This window comes from Mustela putorius, unplaced genomic scaffold (assembly GCF_011764305.1).
Source record: "Mustela putorius furo isolate JIRA1106 unplaced genomic scaffold, ASM1176430v1.1 tig00000127_pilon_pilon_pilon, whole genome shotgun sequence".
In the NCBI taxonomy this organism is placed as follows: domain Eukaryota; kingdom Metazoa; phylum Chordata; class Mammalia; order Carnivora; family Mustelidae; genus Mustela; species Mustela putorius.
Genome location: NW_025421288.1, coordinates 4146299 through 4152690, shown reverse-complemented (window position 1 = coordinate 4152690; position 6392 = coordinate 4146299).

The following is a 6392-nucleotide window of genomic DNA, read 5'->3' as shown; positions in this document are numbered from 1 at the left end:
GGGGCATCAGGTCCCGTCCTACGTGCTGGAGGTACAAAGATGCACGGACGTCTGAAGCACAGGCGTCTGAAGCTTCAGACTGCGGAAGGATCATCTCCGGGGCCTGGGAACCTGGGTCTGAACACCAGACACCAGAGTGTTCACGGATGATGGCTTTTACCTTGTTATCTTGCTCCAAGCCTCCGGTGGCTTCCTGCTGCCCACAGGACACCACTCATACGCCAGCCTGGCGTGCAGGCTCTCACAGTGTGATTCCAACCTCTCCACTACTTTTCCCAGCCTGCATTTAGGAGGTCAGAACTCATCCCTGTGGACCCGGGTTCCTGATCTCTGGGTCGATGAGCACACCCATTCCCCAGCATAGGCTTGCCTCTGCCAGGGCCGTCTGCCTAGTCCCTAGGGGTCCTGCTCAAAATATTGTCTCCTCTAAAAATCCTTCCTTGGGCTCTCCAGCAGCCCTGCATTCCCAGCCCTGGGTCCTGCCCTTCCCGGGGACCAGCACCTGTCTCCTTGCATGATGACATCTCATCACCAGGGCAATGAGCCCCACGAGGCGGCCCCCCAGCTCGGTGACTAATGCGTGCTGGGCCCCCCCACATGGTGCCTGCTAGGGCTCCTTCAGTGAACCATCCCTAAGGAGAGGATTCTTTCTTTTTCTGGCCACAGAGCCAACTAGAAGGAGAGAGCAGAGCACACGGGGGTAGGGGACAACTGCGGTGCAATGAGAAGAACATGGATGGGGGTGGGGGCGAGGCCAACCCATCTTTGATTCCTGCTCTGTCACCAGTGCAACCTTGGAGGGGCCACTTCACCTCGATGTCTTGGTTTCTTCATCAGGTGACGGGACAAACAGCCTTGCCTCCCCCGGGCTGTTGTAAGGGTTAGAACTTGGGTCAAGCGCCTGTAGCATACGGCAGGTGCCCAAGGATCACTGCTATCATTACAGGAGATATATTAAATTTGAGAAGGATGCCTGGTGTCCACCCCTGGTGAAGGATAAATAAAATGTGGTGGCCTATAATGGAATATTGCTCGTCATTAAAAAGGAATGAAACGGAAACACGCTTCAGCCATAAGGACGTTGTGCTGGGTGGAAGAGCCAGTCCCAGGAGACAGACAGCACGACTCTGTTGTGAAATGTCCAGAACAGGCAAATCTGGAGAGGCATAAAGTGGGTTGGGGGTTAGGGTTAGGGCTGGGGGAGGAGAAGGGACTGCCGAAGGCTGAAGGGGCTCTTCTCAGGGAGACGACAGTTTTCTAAAGCTGGTAGGGGTGATACAGCTCTGAATGTCCTGAAAGCCATTGAATTGTACACTTTAAGTAGGTGATTTATATCGTAGGTGTATTATATCACAAGCTGTTATTAAAAAAAAAAAAAGGTGTCTGGATTCCCAGGAAGTACAGAGAACACTTCTATCCAGAGAGAGTCAGAGATAATGTCTGGGGAAAATGAGTAAGCTAGAGAAGGAGCCCAAGGGCACAGCCTCATATTTCTGTTGTGGGAGCCACCTTCCTGCACCTGCTTCCTCAAAGGGGACCAACCGCCCTTTCAAACGAAGAAAGGAGCAACGCAGTGCTTTCGCAAGTTTTGGTTTGGCTCGGCAACGGGCTCCAAGAGCAACCTCTCTCTCTGGCTCCCAGCTTCAGGGTTGAGGGGCTGATGCAAATCTGCCCCCCGCCTCGGCCGTGGCGCTGAGCCTGGGACAGAGGGCTCTTCTGTTAGGAGAACACCTGCCCTGTAAAGAGCAGGGGAAGGCACGGACTGGGAAGTTGGGGTGACAGTCTTCCTTCACCAGCACTATTTTACAAACAAGGAGCCTCAGGCTCCAAGTGGGCCATCCCGTCCAAGGTCATTCAAAGGAGCACGTTGTGGAGTAGGTAATTAAATCTGGGGGAGCCTGATGGTGGGTATTATGGAGGGCACATACCGTATGGAGCACTTGGTGTGGCACATAGACAATGAATTTTGGAACGCTGAAAAAAAAATAAAAAAAATCTGGATCTGACGCGTAGGTCCTGTTCCTTTTAGACTTTGCCGTTTCTTTATGTTCGTTCTTGCGTAGGAAACGTATAGTGGTTGTGAAACAGATCAGAATACACAGTGCTTGAGAAAGAGGTGTTGTTAATGACATTGCTCAGAAATGGCCATGGTGAATTTGTTGGCCTGTTTCCGACTGTGTATGCATGGTCATTGAAATAAGCCCTTCTTTATGTCATCAGATAGTTGACCAAAACGCCATTGTGCATGGCTACTTAAACCCCATCTTCTGGCTGTGTTCCCCCTCAGTTATCCCCCATCCGCCCAACCCATAACATCTTGGAATGTTATGCCCCACTTTGTCCCCCTCTGCTGCCTGAGCTGGGGGTCCCAGATGACAGTGAGCCTTGAGAGCAGCCTAGGCCAGTGGGTGGGGACTGGAGGTAGAAGAGAACTCGGGGCCAGATGTCATCGACAGAGCCACCTTGAGAGTTTCTAAGGAGTGACGTGGCATCCAGGAACCATTGTCCATTAACCTGGTTCCAACTGTTCTTTAGCTAGAGGCGTTGCTGCCCTCTGACCCCAGATTGTTCCTGGATCTCTTTCTCCTGCCAGCCCAGGGGAAGATGATTCCCAAATGTGTTGGGTGTGACTCCAGGAGATAGAGTCTTTCATCTAACATAGTTGGGAGGACCCTTCCCCCTGGGTTTCAAGGCACACACTCCAGTCCTTGTTTGACAGCGAGGAGTCCTGAGGTGGGACGCGTCTGAGGGCTCCCGGACATGCTGCAGTCTGAGTCACACAGGCCACCGTGAGTCACCACAGGGCGGGCTGCGGACAGGTGGTTAAACCCAGGACCACAACTTGTGGTCGCACCAGCCACTCTCCACAGGTTTTGATTTTTTTTCTTTTTCTTTCTAACATATGCTCGTGGGTCCCTCAGCCTTCTGTTTCCTGGGCCCAGTGTTCCCTCCCAGGCCCCGGGTGGACTCGTGTACTGGGGGCATGGGAAGGGCTCTGGGCCACTCAGGCACTGGCCAGCTGTGGGACCTCGAGGACCCCAAGTCCTGCAGCCCCTCAGTTCTTCCCCTGTAGTGGAGACGGGAAGCACTGGGGAGCTTGTGGGAGGACCGGAGGGAACATAGGGAACAATGAAAGGCAGGGGCTTGGTCCAAGACCAGCCCAAGAGCCTCCAGCTCTTCCCCACATGAGCTCTGGGACTTCCGTTCATGACGCCTCAGTTTCTTCATCTGTAAAAGGCGGTAGCGACAGGACTACATCACAGAGTTGTAAGGATTATGTGGGTTAATGAAAGCAGCAGGCTGTGGTCTGGCTTCTGGTGGCACTAGTCACCTCTGTGGGTTCGGGTGGGGGATGGTGGGGGAGGGGCAGGGGGAGGGCAGAGTGAGGAGTGGTCCCGGGTCACTCCAGGTGGGGTCAACATGTCACTGTCTTGGTTCAGGACAGAAAACGTCGTGCAAGCATTTGCCTGGCTTGTTTCTGCCTAAAACAATACAGATTCCCTCGTACTGTGTAGAATGAGAAACTTCAGAGACAAAAAATAGACTAATTACCCCAATTCTTAAGCCAAAGTCAATGAGAAATATCAATCTTTATGTTTAGTTTTTGCTCTACCCTTTGTTTCTCCAGCAGTCAGTGCAGAAATGTCAACTACCAGGGGCAGGGCGGTGTATTCCTGCAGAGCCCAGGGATGGCTGGGGGCCAGACGGACAGCCGTGCGCCGCCTACCTGCCTCCTCAGGCTGGGCGCCCCTGAACCAGGCACAGACTTGCCTTTGCCTGTTCCCTTTCCTGAACCGGGGGTTCCAGTGCCGACCCCAGAGACTGGGGAGGACCAGTGAGGCTCCACATGAAAAGTCCTTGGCCTCGGCACACAGTAGGTCTTCATTAAGAGCTGCTATTACTTCTTATAAATGAAGAGTCCTAGTAAAAGCTAAGTGCAGTATATGTTTATTTATTTATTTACTTATTTGAGAGGGAGAGAGTGGGGTGGGAGGAGGGGCAGAGACAGAGGCAGCCAGAGAACCTTAAGCAGGCTCCACGTCCAGCCCAGAGCCCAATGCTGGGCCTGATCTCAGGACTCTGAGATCATGACCTGAGCCGAAATCAAGAGTGGGACCCTTAACTGACTGAGCACCTGGGTGCCCTCAAATGCACTATTTGAAACAAAAATGGTTTAATTCTCCTTGTTTGGAACATGCCCCACCCAGCCATAGTTAACGTCCGTGGTTGGCTGCCGGTCCATCAGCCCTCAGCTCCGCCTGCCTTACTCTCCAGCCCTTGACCTAGGACAGGCCTCCGTGGTACCAGGAGCCTGGCCCCTAGAGCTCATAGCTGCAGTCCATATGCAGCTAACATATGGATTAAAAGGAAACTTAGCATGTGTCTTCCGTTGGCTGGGAACTCCATTGGGCAGGTAGTGTATCTTGTAGTACCTGCTGTATCCCGGGGGGTTTGCCCCCTATTTGCCATAGGATGGGGACTCCAGAAATATCGGACAGATATGAGTGAGCAGGAGAGACAGACAGAGACAGACAGACAGACACCGCCCCCCCCCAGAGGGAGAGTCAGAAGAGAGGAAGGATGACAGAGGAGCCCCGAGACTTTGAGACTCTGTCCCCACTCACAGGGACTTGTTTGCAGAAACTGTGGGGTAACTTGAACCAGGAGGTTTTGGAGAAGTGTGGGGTATTTCTGGGGCCGCCCTATGAATGCAGAGGGAAGGAGAGGCAGACACTGGAGTCAAATCCTGTCCTCTTACGGCTGGCCAAAAGAGGATGGCCCATCTCAGAGGAGAGCCCGAGGTCCCCAGTTCCCCTTCCCTGGGGGGTGCTCTCCATTATTTCCAGGAGCTAACTGACAGGAGCTGCTTCTGGGATAGTGGGCTTGTGTCCAGCTGTGTGTTGAGACCAGCAAACCCGAAAGCCCATTACTCCAGGACCCATGGCCTGCCCACCTCTCCCATCCATGTCCTCCTCTGGGTGAGCGCTCTGGACACAGACCTCACGGGCCCCCCACCTCCTACCCCAGGCCCTTCCCACCCAATGAACCTCCGATCACAATCACCAGCTCTGTCTTTGTTCTGAGCTCTCCGCTGGGGAGAGCAAAGCTACTGTTTGGGGTTCCGGGAGCTCCTGACCTGGCTCCTCTTGGTGGGCTGTGATGTATCTGTCCCACGCAGAGATGAGTACATGAAAGAGGCTGAGAAATCTCTCCTCGTGGGTGGCGGAAGACTTAAAATTCCTGTTCAAGCCACCATCATTTGCTACTACATGAACTTTGGACCATCACATCACCTTTCCAGGCCTTACTTTCTTTCTTCCTAAAATGCAGATACGGTCCAGGGTTGCTGTTTGTTGAGGACCTAGTGGTTGCCAGGCGTTTCCTGGATTGTTGCACGACCATCTTCTCGGTTAGGCGCCCCCCAAAGCCCGTGAGGCTTTCATCCCTAACTTAGCTCCTAGAGGGGCAAACAGAGAGTGTGGGACGAGGAGCCTGCTGAGGGGGGCCAGGGTCTTTTCAATTCCAGGGAACTTGTTCCCAAGCTTCCCATCCCATCACCCTTCACCACCTGCCATGCACATTGGGGAACGAGTGGGGGTGCTTCGTGTGAGTCGTGTGCTGATATGGGGGACCGGGGTACAGAGGGGAAGAGGGCAGGCCCTCCACTCAAATCCTGGTTTTGATGCTTCCCTGACAATTACCCATTCAGAGCCTCAGTCCTTCTGTCTGTCCTTTACAGATAACCGTGTTCCTGCCTTGTAGGATCATAGGGTCGTTGATGAGGGTAAATGACAGGGAGCACATAGAGCCCGGAGCCCGCGGAAAGAGCTTCCTGACTCACTGGTGACATTGTTACTGTTACTAGAATTCCTGCCTGTGATCCCATTTTCGGGAGATGGGCCTGGCTCAGCCTGTGGCAATCTTAACCAAGAATTGCTTTCCGTCGCTCATTCACTTCACCGGCAAACATGGATAGAGCCCCCAGTGCGTGTCCAGGACGGTGCAGGCTCCCAAGATAGGCAGGTGGGCATGCCCTAGTGTGCTGGGGAGACAGAGCAAGACGAGAGCTGCTGGGAGATGTGATGGGGCTGGGACAGAAAGAGATGAGCCTTGACTAGGCTCCCTTCTAACTCTCCCTGGGAGAATCAGGGCAGGCTTCATAGAGGAGGCAGTCCTTGGTTGGAAGGTAGGCAAAGAGGAGGGGTGGAACAGGGGTTAGGGAGGAAAGGATGTGAAATTCCAAGGAAAGATCCAAGGATTCTTGGATGTGAAAGCATGACGCCACAGAGATCATGCGTGAGAGGAAAACAGGAGGATTTTAGATAGCTCACTTCGGTAGCCTCTGGACAAGTATTATGGGCAGGGAAAGGTGGTAAGGTCTGGGGCAAGGA